This window comes from Nelumbo nucifera, chromosome 1, assembly GCF_055504915.1.
Source record: "Nelumbo nucifera cultivar China Antique chromosome 1, China Antique-T2T, whole genome shotgun sequence".
NCBI classification, from domain to species: domain Eukaryota; kingdom Viridiplantae; phylum Streptophyta; class Magnoliopsida; order Proteales; family Nelumbonaceae; genus Nelumbo; species Nelumbo nucifera.
Genome location: NC_142649.1, coordinates 191,347,357 through 191,365,435, shown reverse-complemented (window position 1 = coordinate 191,365,435; position 18,079 = coordinate 191,347,357). Strand labels below are relative to the sequence as shown.

The 18,079-nt window shown below is 39.2% G+C and overlaps 1 non-coding gene across 1 annotated transcript; it reads right to left on the bottom strand.

The window, feature by feature from the left end:
* Window positions 1–2,145: 2,145 nt before the first annotated feature.
* LOC148804285 (small nucleolar RNA R71) lies at window positions 2,146–2,252 on the bottom strand. The gene has a single exon (XR_016081654.1). It is a non-coding gene; the product is annotated as a small nucleolar RNA R71 (small nucleolar RNA).
* Window positions 2,253–18,079: the final 15,827 nt, after the last annotated feature.

Here is an 18,079-nt window from a genome sequence, read left to right as displayed (position 1 = left end):
CCCCAATTATTCTGTCTTTTATACTAAATTAGCATCTAATTGGACTCATATCTCTTGTCTTTTGGTCTAGGGTAGGAAAGAAGGCATCAAGAGCAAAGAAAGACAAATCGGATGATTTTTCACAATTTAGACATCGTTCAGTGATTTGGGCCTCACTTTCGTCTCCGAACTCCGAATGGGCTGATTCAAGATCCACTGGAAAGATAAGAGAAAAATCCACAACTTTTATGTTTTGGGCTTTCGCAGATTAGGCTTGAATCGAAGTCAATTCTGAGCCCGAAGTCGTAGCAAATTCATAGGAAGGCCCAATCCGCAGCTGAAGCCCAATTCGCAGAAAAGCCTGGCTGAAGCCCAATTTGTAGAGGAGGTCTATTACGAATCTAAAAACAAGAAACCAAAAAAAATCCTTCTAGACTTAAATTCTTGATGTAATCTTAGAGTGATAAAAGGATTGAGTTCAAGAGATAAAGAGATAGGATTAGAATTAGGATACAACTTTCTATTTCTTGTAAAGATCAACTTCAAGAGAAAGTAGGAGACCACCCCCTCCCCTTTAATCTATATAAAGGAGGGGGCAGACCAGCTTTAGATCACTTGATCATTGAATCATTCAATCATTCAACTTCTGATTTGAATCAAGGAGCAAGGAGCAATCAGTCAAGAAGGGTTCAAGAAAGGTTCAAGAATTCAAGAAACTTCAAGAAGAGGAGATCTCAGCATCATGCTAATTCAAGAGTTCTTTCTTCCCATTTTTTTGTTTTAATTCTTCCATTATGAACTGATTTGTTTCTTGCTGGGGCTGTGGAAAGCCTAACCATGTTAATGAATATATTTTTATCTTCTTGATTTATCCAAGATTGTGATTTCCATATAGTCTATGAATTATTGTGCTTAATGCAATTAAGAGCTTGGCCACCTCTTAATTGATTTGGGTTATGTGAATGAATTGAGAGAGGAATTCACATAATTGACAGAATAATTCATAGTGTGAATTGAATGGTATATAGGGATATATATACATGATTCATCTGAATTTAATGGTTTTCTTGGACTTAATGCACTTCCATCTTGAGAGCTCTACTCGAAAGATCAAAGGGTTACCTGATGGGCATAGGTTTAGTATATCTCGAGAGAGAATATTAAATAAATTTGCGAAAATATCTGCTTATGGGAATAACAATTAGTCTTGGATAATTGGACCCATCAATAATCATTACATTTGTTAGGTGGACCAAAAGTCCTAGCGATTTCATCATTGCATATTCGGTTAGTAATCACCTTTGTTTCCATTTTCTCTTTGTTCCAGTTTTTATTTTCAGTAGTTCTTGTTTCCTTAAATCTAAATTTTGACTGTCCAAATAATTAGGGAAGACTGTAATTCTATTACTTATTTTGTTAAATCCCCGTGGGAACGATATTATTATACTACTTGATAACTAGTGCACTTGCTAGAGTTATATAGCGCCGTTGCCGGGGATTTAATCCTAAAATAATATTAGAATTTGTTAACCTTGATTAATTTGGACCTTTTATTTCTGTTATTATTTTCTTTTTATTTGTTTTTATTTCTGTTATTATTTTTATTTATTTGTTCGAATTCTGCTAGTTTAGATTTACTAGTGCATGACACAAACTAGACAGGAAGGTTTAGCAGAATTCGATTCAGAAATTGAGAGGACCCTTCGCTTGTTGCAAAGGGCCAACAAAGGAAAAGCAAGAGAGAAGGTTGTTATTTGCGAACCAGCCATAGAGATTGAAGGAGAGATGGCAGAAGGAAATCGCACCCTCTTGGACTATGCTTGTCCAAACATTGATGGGGTGACATCCAGCATTTGCAAGCCTACCATCCATGCCAATAATTTTGAAATAAAGCCTGCAATAATTCAAATGATCCAAACTAGTATTCAGTTTAGTGGATTACCAAGTGATGACCCTAATGCACACATCGTTAACTTCCTTGAAATATGTGATACCTTTAAACATAATGGAGTTAGTGATGATGCTATTAGGCTAAGATTATTTCCTTTTTCATTGCGTGATAGAGCTAAAGATTGGCTCAACTCACTCCCTGCAGGAAGTATCACCACTTGGAATGATCTAACCCAGAAATTTTTGGCTAAATATTTCCCACCCTCCAAAACAGCAAAGTTAATTAATGAAATTACTACCTTTAATCAATTTGAGAGGGAATCATTGTATGAAGCATGGGAAAGATTCAAGGAGATGCTTAGAAAGTGTCCCCACCATGGGATACCAATTTGGTGACAAATACAAACTTTTTATAATGGTATTACCCCCTCTAATCAGTCCATTATTGATGCAGCCACAGGTGGTACAATTATGAGGAAAACTCTAGAGGAAGCATATGACTTAGTGGAGGAGATGGCATCAAACAGCTACCAGTGGAGCAATGATCGAACCAATCAGAGGAGAGTACACCATATCGATTCCCTTGCAGCCATATCTGCGCAACTTGCTAGTCTGAATAAGAAGTTTGATGCTTTTAATATTGCAGCCATTAATACACCATCTAGCATCTCATGCGATTTTTGTGGTCAAATAGGACATACTAATTCTGATTGTCAATTAAATAGTCCTTTTATTTCCCATGAGAATGCTAATTTTATCTCTCATGCTGGTAGGTCAAACTTCAACCCATACTCTAATACATACAACCTAGGGTGGAGGAGTCATCCCAACTTCTCTTGGAGCAACAATCATCAAAAGGCACCCATGGGATTCCAACCACAAACCGCCCCCACAAGAAAAAAAGAGCAATCTGGAAGAGATGATTTCTAAGTTCATCAACACTACTGAAGCAAAATTCCAAAGCCATGAAACAACAATTAAGAACTTAGAAGCTCAAATGGGGCAGGTTGTAAGCATGTTATCAGAAAGGAAAGAGGGAAGGCTACCCAACAACACAGAAATGAACCCCAGAGAGCAAGTAAATGCCATAACTTTAAGAAGTGGGAAAACAGTTGGCAAAATTCAAAGAAAGGACAAGGAAGCTGAAGTGGCCGATCTACAAAAGGAGAATGAGGGAAGTACCCCTAAACTGAATTTACATGAAATTAAACTTCCTATTCCCTACCCTGGAAGAATTTTGAAAGCTAACTTAGATAGACAATTTGAGAAATTTTTAGAAGTTTTCAAAAAAATACACATTAATCTCCCCCTTCTTGATGTATTGTCACAAATGCCGAAATATGCCAAATTCTTGAAGGAGGTGATGTCAAATAAAAGGAAATGGGAGGAATGTGAGATGGTAAATTTGAACGAAGAATGCTCAGTCATCCTCCAAAATAAATTGCCCCCAAAGCTTCAGGATCCAGGGAGTTTTTCTATACCTTGCACCATAGGGAGAACTGAATTTGAAAAAGCTTTATGTGATCTTGGTGCTAGTATAAATTTAATGCCCTACTCTATTTTTAAAAGGCTGGGATTGCATGAACTAACATCTACCACTATTACCCTACAGTTGGCCGATTGAAGCATTAAATACCCTTGGGGAATAGTGGAAGATGTCTTAGTTAAAGTAGGGAATTTCATCATCCCTGTTGATTTCATTGTGTTGGATATGGAGGAGGATAGATCGATGCCATTAATTTTAGGGAGACCCTTTCTTGCTACTAGTGATGCTTTAATTGATGTGCGAAAAGGTCTACTTACCCTTAGAATCAATGGTGAAGAAGTGGTGTTCAATGTATTTAAAACCATGGAACATCCCAACACAATTGAACATAAAATTTATGCAATCAATAGCATTGATGTTGGTGCAGCTGAAATTAACACATCTAAATTAGATGACCCCTTTGAAAGCTACATTATTAATTCATGTAAAAACATGCAGGTCATGGAGGAAGAGGTAAAGAAGGCGATGAACTATTTAGAGGACGGCCAAGAAGGGTTCAAGCCAAGACAAGGTAATGCTCATTATATTCCTAATGAGAAACCGTTACCCTCTGTTTTGCAGGTCCCTATTCCAGATCTGAACCCGCCCATGATGGATGAAAGGGGAGCACACCGAAAGCTGCAACCAAGAGAGTTAGAGGATCCGATTCATGATAGGGAAGTTTGTTTTTCTTATTCCTTTTGTTTTTAGGTCATGCTAACAACAAAAAATAAAATAAAATAAATTAAATTAAAAAATAAATTAAAAAATTAAAAAATTAAAAATTAAAAATTATTTTTTTTTGTTACTTATGATTGTGTTTTTTTTCCTTTCTTAAGACCTTAATCATAGATAGCAGGGAAGTCCTCTTAAATCTCTCTCCTTATTCTTGTTATGCATATTCCATACATTGAGGACAATGTAGATCTTAAGTGTGGGGGAGGAGTAAGGGGTTGATAAATTTTTTGAACTCTAGCATGCTTTGATCATCACTTTTTAATCTTTCCTTTTGAAATTTCTGCTCCTTAGAGACTTGTTTTTGAATGATTGCAAACAACCTTGAATCATGTGCTTAGGTAGGATAGACAAGAAAGGATGCAAGCAAATCTAGCTGAAATTTTTTGCTATGGAAGGTATCTCAGTAGTTTGAATGATCAACGGGCAAGATGCAATACAGAGTTTACCCTTGTGAGCTTTTGGTTTCTAACGGACAAACAGGGGTTGATTATTCTAGAACTTGTTTTGTTAGGCATGTCGAGACCACGATAATGAGTTCATGTATTGGAATGTGTTATCCAAAAAAAAAAAAGAAAAAAAAATTTGAGAAAAAAAAACTCGCATGAAATGGAGCATAAAATGCACTCACACCGAGAGAAAAAAAAGAGCTAGTGTGAGATGGAGCATAAAATGCACTCACAAAGAATAAAAGCGTGAGATGGAGCATAAAATGCACTCATCCCTAGATCCCAAACCCTAATTCACCTTTTGATGCATTGCACTCATGATAAGTGGTGGAGATGTGATACATGAGTAAGCTTATGGTAATAACATTCCTTGTTTCATTCTGAAGAATCATGAGAGGGTATTTTTTGAATCTTGCCACATGTGATTATGAAAACAAAGAGGGCTTACTCTAGCCCTAAATTATTCATGCGAAGAGATGTCTGCTTCCCTTGATTGTTGATCTCACTTGGGGACATGAGGATTGGCGATTTAAGATTATTCCTTGACAAGTTAAAAAGGAAAAGAAGTAGACGAATGGGAGGACCATTAATACTGGATCATGGCATGTGGGAGGACAAATACCCTGTTGAGAGAAATCCAAAACAAATCTTTTAGTTAGTTTGTTCTTATTTTAATTTTGTTTTGGGTTTTGTCTTGCCCGAGGACGGGCAAGAGTTTAAGTGTGGGGGATTTGATGAGAGTAGAATTTATCATATTTTTATCCCCAATTATTCTGTCTTTTATACTAAATTAGCATCTAATTGGATTCATATCTCTTGTCTTTTGGTCTAGGGTAGGAAAGAAGGCATCAAGAGCAAAGAAAGACAAATCGGACGATTTTTCACAGTTTCGACATCGTTCAGTGATTTGGGCCTCACTCGCGTCTCCGAACTCCGAATGGGCCGATTCAAGATCCACTGGAAAGATAGGAGAAAAATCCACAACTTTCATGTTTTGGGGTTTCGCAGATTAGGCTTGAACCGAAGTCAATTCTGAGCCCGAAGTCGCGGAAAATTCATAGGAAGGCCCAATCTGCAACTGAAGCCCAACTCGTAGAAAAGCCTGGCTGAAGCCCAATTCGTAGAGGAGGTTTATTACGAATCCAAGAACAAGAAACCAAGAAGAATCCTTCTAGATTTAAATTCTTGATGTAATCTTAGAGTGATAAAAGGATTGAGTTCAAGAGATAAAGAGATAGGATTAGAATTAGGATACGACTTTCTATTTCTTGTAAAGATCAACTTCAAGAGAAAGTAGGAGACCACCCCCTCCCCTTTAATCTATATAAAGGAGGGGGCGGACCAGCTTTAGATCACTTGATCATTGAATCATTCAATCATTCAACTTCTGATTTGAATCAAGGAGCAAGGAGCAATCAGTCAAGAAGGGTTCAAGAAAGGTTCAAGAATTCAAGAAACTTCAAGAAGAGGAGATCTCAGCACCATGGGCGAATTCAAGTGTTCTTTCTTCCCCTTTTTTTGTTTTAATTCTTCCATTATGAACCGATTTGTTTCTTGGTAGGGCTGTGGAAAGCCTAACCATGTTAATGAATATATTTTTATCTTCTTGATTTATCCAAGATTGTGATTTCCATATAGTCTATGAATTATTGTGCTTAATGCAATTAAGAGCTTGGCCACCTCTTAATTGATTTGGGTTATGTGAATGAATTGAGAGAGGAATTCACATAATTGACAGAATAATTCATAGTGTGAGTTGAATGGTATATAGAGATATATATACATGATTCACCTGAATTTAATGGTTTTCTTGGACTTAATGCACTTCCATCTTGAGAGCTCTACTCGAAAGATCGAAGGGTTACTTGATGGGCGTAGGTTTAGTATATCTCGAGAGAGAATATTAAATAAATTTGTGAAAATATCAGCTTATGGGAATAACAATTAGTCTTGGATAATTGGACCCATCAATATTTATTACATTGGTTAGGTGGACCAAAAGTCCTAGCAATTTCATCATTGCATATTCGGTTAGTAATCACCTTTGTTTCCATTTTCTCTTTGTTCGAGATTTTATTTTCAGTAGTTCTTGTTTACTTAAATCTAAATTTTGACTGTCCAAATAATTAGGAAAGACTGTGATTCTAATACTTATTTTGTTAAATCCCCGTGGGAACGATATTTTTATACTACTTGATAACTAGTGTACTTGCAAGAGTTATATATTTATAGCTATCAAATTTTTGGCGTCGTTGCCGGGGATTTAATCCTAAAATAATATTAGAATTTGTTAACCTTGATTAATTTGGACCTTTTATTTCTGTTATTATTTTATTTTTATTTGTTTTTATTTCTGTTATTATTTTTATTTATTTGTTCGAATTCTGCTGGTTTAGATTTACAAGTGCATGACACACACTCGACAGGAAGGTTTAGTAGAATTCGATCCAGAAATTGAGAGGACCCTTCGCTTGTTGCAAAGGGCCAACAAAGGGCATACAAAACTGTCTAACAGCTCCCACTTGCACTTAGGTCCAATCTGGTACAAGCCGGAGTCCCATACTTTCCACGTGTTTCTCAAACACCTTCTATGTCAGTGGCTTAGTCAATGGATCTGCCACATTATCCGCTGATGCTACATTCTGAATTAGGACGTCCCCTCTACCAACGATCTCTCGTAGTATGTGCTACTTCCTCTCGATGTGCTTTGACCTCGAGTGGGCCCAAGGCTCTTTAGCCTGGGCGATCGCTCCATTGTTGTCACACAACAACGGGATGGGTGATGCACTGGACAGTATCACTCCCAATTTGTGTATGAATTTCTTCATCCACACGGCTTCCTTGGCAGCTTCACTTGCGGCAATGTACTCGGCCTCGGTTGTGGAATCTGCAGTGGACCCCTGTTTGCTGCTTTTCCAGCAAACAACACACAATCCTATCATGAAAACATACCCAGATGTAGAATTTCTATCATCTGGATCCGATTGGAAATCGGCATCGGTATACCCTAGAACTTGCAGTGAACTACCATCGAATACCAGACAAAACGCTTTTGTCCTTCGAAGGTATTTGAGTATGTTCTTCACAGCAGTCCAATGCTCCTGCCCTGGGTTGGCCTGGAATCTGCTTACCACACTCACCGCCTGAGCAATGTCCAGGCAAATGCACAACATGGCATACATGATGCTCCCTACGACTGAGGCATAGGGAACGTCTCTCATGCCCTCAATCTCCTCAGAAATCTTGGGAGACATCTTCTTGGAGAGAGTGACTCCGTGCCTGAAAGGAACATTTCCTTTCTTGGAGTTCTCCATGCTATATCTTTTGACAATTTTGTCAATATAAGCAGCCTGGGATAATCCAATTATCCGCTTTAATCTATCTCTATAGAGTCGAAGACCCAGTATATATGAAGCTTCTCCAAGATCTTTCATGGAGAACTACTGTGACAGCCATACTTTGACCGAAGACAACATTCCTACATCATTCCCAATGAGTGGGATATCATCCACGTACAACACCAAAAAGGTGATCTTATCCCCACTGGATTTCCTGTAAACACAGGGCTCATCCGGATTCTGCTCAAAGTCAAACGTTTTGACAGCTGAATCAAAGCAGATGTTCCAACTCCTAGAAGCCTACTTAAGTCCATATATGGATCTATTGAGTTTACATACCATGTGTTCCTGACCAGCAGCAATGAAGCCTTGCGGCTGCTGCATATAGATATCTTCACTAAGATCTCCATTCAGGAACGCGGTTTTGACACCCATCTACCAAATCTCGTAGTCATGGTACGCTATTACAGCTAGCACGATCATAATGGATTTAAGCATGGCCACGGGCGAAAAGGTTTCCTCATAATGGATGCCTTCTTTCTAAGTATACCCTTTCACCACCAAACGAGCTTTGTAGGTCTCAATCCTGCCATCAGGGCCCTTCTTCCTCTTGTAGATCCATTTGCAACCAATTGCTTTTACCCCAAAGGGCGGATCTACTAGAGTCGAGACTCCATTGGTCTCCATCGAGTCCATCTCAGCTCTCATGGCCTCCACCAACTTCTGGGAATCTATGTCTAACATAGCTTCCGCATAAGTTATGGGATCCTCCTCACTAGTCAAGGCTTCCACCAGGTAACTATCCTGGTCATAACCATATCGGACTGGTGGTCTGGATACCCGGGTGGACCTTCTAGGTTGGTCACTACCTGGAACCTGTGGGACATCTCTCACTACTCCTGAGCTCTCCTCATCAAGAACTATTTCCTGACGATCGGTGTCCAGGATGTATTCAATTTCTAAGAATTGGGCGTTTCGACTGCAGAACACTTTCTGCTCACTTAGGTCGTAGAATAGATAACCCACTGAATCTTTTGGGTAGCCTATAAATAGGCAACGACTAGTTTTGGATTCCAACTTGTCTGCACTTGTTCTTTTAACGTGTGTAGGACAACCCCAAATCTTCAAGTTTCTCACACTTGGCTTCCTTCCGGTCCATAGTTCATATGGAGTTTTCAGAATTGATTTGGTTGGAACCCGATTCAGCACGTAGATAGCAGTCTCTAATGCATATCGCCAATAGGATGTGGGTAATTCTGAGTGTACGAGAAGTGACCGAACCATGTCCAACAAGGTCTTATTCCTCCTCTCTAAAATACCATTGGGTTGAGGTGTAGCAGGAGGAGCTAGTTATGAGCCTATCCCATTGTCCTTCAAGTAGTCCCTGAAATTCGTCAGAGAGATACTCGCCACCTCGATCCGATCGAAGGGCCTTAACTTCTCTCCCTAACTGTTTCTCGACTTCCTGTCTGAACTCTTTGAACTTTTCAAAGGATTCAGACTTATGTCTCATTAGGTACACGTAACCATATCGTGAAAAATCATCTGTAAAGGTGATGAAATACACGTGTTGATTTCATGTCCTAACACTCAGGGGACCACATACATCAGTATGTATTAGGTCAAGTGTGCCTGCAGATCTTTCAGGCTGACCGTCCAATGGCCGCTTAGTCATCTTACCTTGTAGGCAAGGTTCACAAGTGGGAAGATTTTCTATGGTTAGAAAATCCAAAGGACCATCCTTTACCAGCCTTGTGATTCGGTCAACACCGATATGGCCAAGTCGGTAATGCCAGAGGCACGTGGGATTTACTATATCACGATTCCTTTTCTTGGGATATTCGACCGATGTAGTTTTGGTTAAGTTAGTTTCCAGAGAAGGATGTAGAACATAGAGACCATTCTCCAGTTCCCCGCATGCGATGAATTTGTTATTCCGTTTAACAGTAATCATATTACTAAAATAAACAGTATATCCATCAGCACACAGTTTAGAAACAGAAATTAAATTTCTTCTCAAGTTCTGTACATAAAGACAATCTTTAAGTACAAGTACTCCTTCTCTAAAAACTAATTCTACGGTTCCTATCGCCGCAGCTGCAACACTTGCAGTCGTTCCCAAGAATAGTGTCACTTCACCTTCACTCAATCTTCTGCTAACTTTGAACCCCTGCAGTGAGTTACACGCATGAGTTGAAGCCCCGGAGTCAACACACCAGGACACAGAAGTAACTAACATATTAGTTTCTATGACACAAGTTTCGATGTTACCTTTCTTAGATTCCAGGTAGGCAGGATAGTTCCTCTTCCAGTGGCCGGTCTGCTTGCAGAAATGACAGACATCAGATGCCTTGTTCTTCTTCTGCTTCTTAGGCTTGGCAGTTTTCTTCTGGGGCTTCTTTGCCTTTCTCTTTTTCTTGCCCGATTTGTTAGCTTCAGCAAGCATAACCACATGCTCATCCTTCTTCAGTAGATCCTCGGCCCTCTGCAACATATTGTTGAGTTCCTAGATGCTGACATTCAGCTTATTCATGTTGTAGTTCATTGTGAACGCATTGAAGGAAGAGGGCAAAGAATTTAGGATGGCATCCACTTGCGTGCCAAGATCTAGCCCGGATCCAAGAGCTTCTAGTTCGTTAATGTATCCCATCATCCGAAGACAATGGTCATGAACTTTCTGCCCCTTGGACATCTGCACGGTCATGAACAATTTCAGGACCTTCTGTCGAGTAGAACGGTTATGCTCTTCATACATTGTCTTTAGACTGTCCAATATGTCCTTGGCTAGTTCGATCTGATCGAACTGCCTCTGTATTGAGTTGTCTAATGAGGCAATGACAAAGCAGCGGGCTAGGGAGTTCTTGTCCTCCCAATCTTGGTAATCCCTCCTACAGGCCTCAGAAGCCCTATCACCCAGACGCTCCGGGGTAGTATTTTTCACCACCATATCTAACTTTTCGGAAGTTAAGACTAGCATAAGATTTTTGTACCAGTCGTCATAGTTTGGGCCCTTAAGCTTGTTATCGTCTAGAAGCTTTGCGAATTGACCATTTGCCATTTCCTGATAAAATAGCAAAATCGTTAGTGCACAACCTTAGTTTGATTCATGTTACCTACATAAATATGGTTTTTAATCTATGTTCCATTCCCATTTGTTCATCTCTGAGATTTCCCTCCTTTCTCAGCGACGGAGACGATGAAATGTCTCTGGAAATGTGGGAAATCACATGGGGTGCGTGAAGCCAACTGTTTCAGCTGTATAACCCCACCACCTTTCTATGACGGATCATATCCACTCATCAAATGAGTTTCCCTTTGGCCTCTGTCGGACAAGGTTCAAAGCCGTTTTCAGGTAAACCTTTCTATCCAGTGAGTGCTTACCCATCATATTCAGGTTATGCCAAGGTACCGTGAGAGAGTTCCCATTTTCTGGTGAAGCCCCTCCCACATCAGTCTATGACGCCCCTATCATCTTATGAAACACTCTGACAGATCCATCAGCAAATGGATAGCCCAATTTTATGGTGCGTTTCCTCATTACTGAAGGACCCATCATTGTGCTAATGACGGAAAGCCTTTAGAGAGTCCATCATATGGATCTCCCTATCACATGCATTCATATTTGCTGGAGGGAACCAAATTACGCCCTAGTTCTAATTTTAGGGAAAACCAAAGTGGCTCCCACTGACTTTCATAAAGTCAGATTTCTGGTGGGCCTTTATTGCCTAGGGGTTCCGTACGCATCCCTTTTCAGGGTTGTGGGGCCCACCAAGCAAGGTGGGGTCATCCAATGACCTTAAGGGACACCATGGAAATGATGTGCATTCAGCCATGGTGTGCGCAAGAGCCACTAACGAGTCTTCATGGGCCAAGTGCTTATGGCCCATGGTCGCAGCACATCAAACATCCAATCATCACATGTAAAGGAGGAATTGATCCAATCAATCAACTGCTGTAAAGCCCATTTTAATAGCCCATTAAAAACATAACATTAACAATTAATGTCGAGTAGGTGTATGGGCTGAATCACAGTTAGCAGTTCGGCCCATACAGCTTTTCTCGCTATAGTGGGCTTTTGCAGTTTTAACCCTTTAAAACTGGGCTTTACAGGTGGGCCGAATTAATCCCTGTAATTGAACATCAGATTTGGAACAACAAGTGTGAGAAAGATGGACTGAGAAATAGTCCCTTTCGAACCCTAGATTCGGTCCAAACAGTTTTGGTCCAATCTAGTCCGAAATGATCCAAATCTGATTTTCAATTCAAGAATTAATTCATGAAAGATCTGAAATTAATAATCTTGATTTTAAACAATCACAAATCAAATATGGACTGTTCGCACCACCTGCAAAACAAAGGTTAATCACTAATGTTGCAGTTTCACAAACTGCAAATCGCAGGAAGCAATTTCTCCATCTGCAAATCTCCAGCGCTGCCATCTTCTTCCTTCTTCTTTAATCAAGAAAATAAATAACAGAAATCCTATTTCTATTAATTAATTACATTCTTGATCAAATCCTATACATTCAGTCTAGAAAATAAAAAAAAAATATTTACAGACCGAATTGAATGAAATAAATGAAAAAGGGTGCGCAGACCATCTGCACCAAATCTGCACTGCGATCTCCAGGTTTGAACAGTCCATTAAATCAAAATAAATAAAGAACAATTTTAAATAAATTTTGGATTTAACAAAAATTAATTTCAGATCAATCGCCCTTAACAAGAAACAGTTTCTTGAAAAAAAAGAAAACAATCTGCGCAAATCTTGGCAGAACATCTTCTATCCATCTGCACAGGGTCAGATCTGTTTTTCTTTTGGTTCAAGATTCGAACCTGTGGCTCCGATACCACTGAAAGAATGGTAGTATTCATCTATGGACGCCAAAAGGTTGCGGAATGGGTGGGCGAATTTCAAAAATTTTCCTACCTTCTCCCAACTGGGAATCATATTCCCTAAATTTAGAATACTATATTCAAGGATCTTACTTGAACCATAATCGAACCAAATCTGAACCAAAAAACAAAACGGAGGAATATACCTGATCCGGAGAAGCAGTATCTCCCAAAGTTGGTGTTCATGCCCAAAGAAGAAACCAAGATCCATTCTTGCTGAAGATGACACAGTTGTGGATGGAACGGAACCAACAGGGTGCATCCTACACACTGGATCCTTCACAAGAATCCTCTGGAAACTCTGAACATTGAATCTTTCTTAGCCTTTTTTGCAAGACTAATGTTAAGAACTGATTTCTTGACTCCCTATTGCTGCAAAGATCAAATCTTGCAAGAGGGAATGGCGGTGGCTGGAGGAGAACTCCTGGGACGAAGAAGGCTGAACTGCTTCTCTTCTCTCTGGAGTTTTGTATGAGATCTTATCTCAAATCGCAGGGAGTTTTCTTGACAATAACCCTTGGTACGAAATCTGATATATATCTCTTGGGTTTCTCCTCCTTTCTTCTTGATTAAGAAACCTCCTAATTAGGAGTTATCCCAATCCAAAACTGTATTTGGATAGGGGATTATCTTAATCCTATCTGCAGATTAAGTTAGCTTACTCCTGATCTTATCAGGAGGTTACCAGATTCAAATCTGTTTTGAATTTGGTCTCCCAGAGTGGATAAGGTTAAAGACCCTATCCTTTTACTAACATTAATCTCAGATTCGCCCCATAGATGGGTGATCATATCAGCCCAGCTCGAAATGGGCTTTTGGCCCATTAAGTGTTTAGTGTTTAACTAGTTTCCAATCTGCTGCCCAGTTGAGCTTCTTTGTATGGCGTGGGACCCAAGCAATGATCTACACACCAGCCACATGGGTTCGGCCCAGCCTTTATTACAAGGCCCAGCCGAATTCACTGAAAAACTCAGTGAACCCCTGAGTCCATCACATGGACCCTATGGGCCCAACACTTACATTAAGTGGTCCCTGGGCCAAGCCATCTTATAAAAACCCAGGGACTGTGGGCAGGTACAAGATTAGCCCATCAGGCATTATCCTAAATGGCCTTACACTTAACCTCTCAGCCCTTAATGATCAAGCACTGCCTGACAAGAGAGGACCTCTCCCTCGATTGCAAGGAACAGTGCCGCACTCTCCACTCACATGGATCCCGGGACTTAAAACCATTTGCAAACATTTCAAAACCATACATATATATAAATATATTAATTTTGCAAAACAAAATTCCAACGATTGAAATCAACTGCCGGCAGTTTGGTTTCCATCAGAGAGAGTGCATTCCCGATCATTACCTTTGTCCGACAAAGGGGCTGATCCTGTCACTATGATCACCCACTCAGATGAATTCTCAGACTGTCCCAACATACCCAGGTTTTGATCCCCATCTAAGGATCTCACTGATTAGCATATCAAAGACAGCCCGATCCGACACCTAGTGAAGTATCATAATCATGTCTAGGGGTCAGGTGTAACTTTCCAGTTTTGCCCATCTATCTCCAATGTCCAGGGCAATACTGGAAATCTGGTCCGATTCAAGGATTCGAGTAATCCCATACTACATGTGCCTTGGGTCTTACCCTGGTGGCCGAGACAAGCCATCCCAACACTTGGTGGCACATCAGTATCAGCCTTGGCAGGATAAATCTCCCCAGACTTATCCAATGGCTGTGAACATTTAAAACTAACACGAGTCTCTATAAGTGTCCAGTTTTAGGGTCTTACACAGAATTAAACCAAACAACATGAATCAAACATGTACTTTATTTATTTCCACTAAATAACAAAAGTACATCAAATCGGATTGAAGCTAAGGGCATACAAAACTGTCTAACACCACCAACCACCAATTCATGGATGTTCATCTGGTGCACTAACTAAAAAAACCTCTTGTCATCTCGATCCTGCCTCCGATAACTCCGATTAATACATTATCTTCCCAACTGGTATCATACACGTTATTCCCTACTCTAGCCCGATTGACTCAAAGCAGTCAGCCATCTCAGAAGAAGGAGAAAAGGGTCCTCACTCATTTTCCATGCACTCATACTGAATTGTTGCCTTTCCTTACTTCCAAAGGATATCTTTGGCCATTGAAATGGAGACCACCTCCAGAACCAAAGCCTATAAATTACGATGAAAATGTTCATTGTGAATGTCACTAGGGACCGGGGCACATAAACGATCACTGCTGGCAGCTGAAGTTTGCCATACAGGACCTCATTGATGAAGGCATGTTCAATCCCACCAGGAAAATTCCAGACATGGCACCACCAATGCCCAAGAAGCTAATCCATTAGTAAATCTCATCAGTTTTATTTCACTGCACTAGGACACTTTTCACTTATTCCATTCTGTCTTGCTTTGTGGTAGTTTGGAAGCGAGTATGGTCATTGGATGACTCATCTTTTGAATTAATGAAAATTTTACTTAGCTATTTCTTTTAATTGCTCTGTCATTTGTGCTTCCAATAAAGCAATAAGTTTTAATAAGGAGGGAATTTCCCAAACATCGAAAGATATAAAGTTGCCACTTCCTTTGAGAGGAATGCATAAGTAGGCATCAAGGGCATAACTTTGTAAACAAAAAAAATCTTTGTCAATCATAGGTCCATCACTAGAAATGTCTTAAGGAGGGAAGGTAACCCTATCAATCCAGAACAACAATATCCACATATAAATCCATCATTAATGGCTCAAACTGGGGCAATCATAAGGTTGAAGGTATTGTGATGGGGTATGCAATCCTTTTGATTAATTTCCTGAGCCAACATAGAATGAAGGCATCATATTAAGCTAGTGCTTTGCTGATGAATCTAGGAAAGAACTGGAGGCCATTATCAATTGTTATTCCCCTAGATGTCCCGATCGTTGATAACATTGCTAATTAGCCCGTTGAGCTGATTTTATTAAACCTTCTTTGTTAAACCAATCAAATTCCTAGGATGCTTCTTTCCCAAGGGCTAGAAAAAAATTGAAAAAAAAGAAAAGAAAAGAAGAAGAAAAAAAAAAGAAAGGAAAAAAGAAAGAGAAAAAAATAGCTCTCATTCAAGTAATCTCAGAACATTCAACTCTTGATGATGTCAAATGACAAAAATATCCTTGAGTCAATGGAACTCAAATTGTGCTTGACATGTTGTTCTTTCCTATGGGTTATGCATTGGATGGAGAAATGATGGGAGGCCCCCTTTTGGCCGATTGCTTTATCCCTTTTCATCAAACCCCCTGTATTATTCATTTCACTAGTTATCCCTTTGAGCCTTTTTAGGAAAAGAAACAAGAAGAAGAAATTTTGGAGAAGAATGAGAATGAAAAAAAAAAGAGGAAAATGAGGTATGAAAGAAGAACTGGGGCAACCAATTGCTACAAAGAATGAAGGGAGAAAAAAACAAAAGAAATTGGGGCCGATGTGATGATCAAACCAGTGAGATATTGTTCTGTAGTGACATCCATTCTTGGTTTTTATTTTAACCTTACCCATTTACATTTCATTCTATAATAAAGCCCTCATTGATCACCCGGGTGTGTGACCCATAGTATTTAAAGACATGAAGATCACTTTGTTTCATTTATGGTTGCAAGAGTACTTAATTGAAGAAAATGAGAGCGAGAGCATAATCTTGAATAAAACCCAACATATGGATTCAAGCATCCGATACCCATCTTAGTTTAAGTTTCTTGAGCCTTTTATCCCTTGTTTCAGAATTAGGCCATGTTTTGTCCTAGTAAGAAGTCCTTCTCGATCCTTGAGAAATTGGTAACTAGCACTAGATAGACCTAAGTGGTCTGGAAAAAAAAATAAAAAAAAAAGAGAGAAAGTTTATGGGAAAACTAGGAGCAAAATAGTCCAAAGAAAAATCTCTTCATCAAAAGTTGAATACCAAAGAAGGTGAAGTGATCAATCATTTGAAGTGAAGAAGAAGAGAAAGAGTTGATGGGAAAACTAGGGGCAAAATAGTCCAAAGAAAAATCGCTTCATCAAAAGTTGAATACCAAAGAAGGTGAAGTGATCAATCATTTGAAGTGTGACAAGAGTACTAATCAGCCCAGTTTGAGAAAATTTAGCTTTATCCCTCTTTTGAAAACCTGTGATCGATACCCACTCTGAAGAGTCATAATCCTCTTTGTGCAAAATTAAGCAGTTATCTCATTTGTGAATCATCCTTCTTAATTGGTCCAAACTGGGGCACCCCCCTTCCGATATATGTTTCTTGATGTGAATCTTTGATCAGCAATCATTGCATATCCAATGTTTATGTCCTTTAAATTTGAAATACGTTGATCATTCCGTTCTGAAGAGGAGGTGGCTACTTTGGTCTCTTATCCAAGTCTGGCAAGAATCCCCAAGTCTGGCTACTTTTGAGTATTCATTATTTTGAACCATATGAATGTGGCATTTTGCGTATCACCTCTATTGTATTTGGATTTCCAATCACACCTTAGTTTGTTTACAAGAAAAAGATTGCATTTTGTCTTCTCAACTGATTGTTTACATGATGAATTGCATTTTTCAGTTAATCATACCATGCTTTTTAAATCATCCAGCTTCTAGATAATAATATAATTTCCCGCCCTATGGCATAGAAACCAGTGTTTGAGCATGAGTTAAATTTGTTTCAAAGTCCCTTATGGCATCAAAGTCCATCGTGGCACCACAGTCCGTTACGACATTAAAGTTCATGGCACCAAAGTCCCTTGTGGCAGAATATCGAAGTTTTGTGGATAAATGCATCATGGCATAGCATGACTTTTGCTAATTGCTTCGCGACTTATCGCACATCAAATTTGAAAATCATTTGTTAAAATCATTCATCTGAGTTAAATCTGTGTCAAAGTACCTTGTGACATTAAAGTCCGTTATGACACCAAAGCCCTTCATGGCACTAAAGTCCCTTACGAAAAAATATCAATGTATTGCGGCTTAACACACATAGAAGTTATCTATTTAAATAATGAAAATCTTATTTGAATTATATCAGTATTGAAGTCCCTCACGGCATCAAAGTCCCCTGCGGCATTAAAGTTTGTTACAGCATTAAAGTGCTTCATGGCACCAAAGTCTCTCATGGAAAAATATCAATGTATCGTGGCTTAATGCACATTGAATTTATCTATTTAAATCATGAAAATCTCATTTGAATTATATTAGTATCAAAGTCCCTTGTGGCATTAAAGTTCTTTATGACATCAAAGCTCTTCACGACA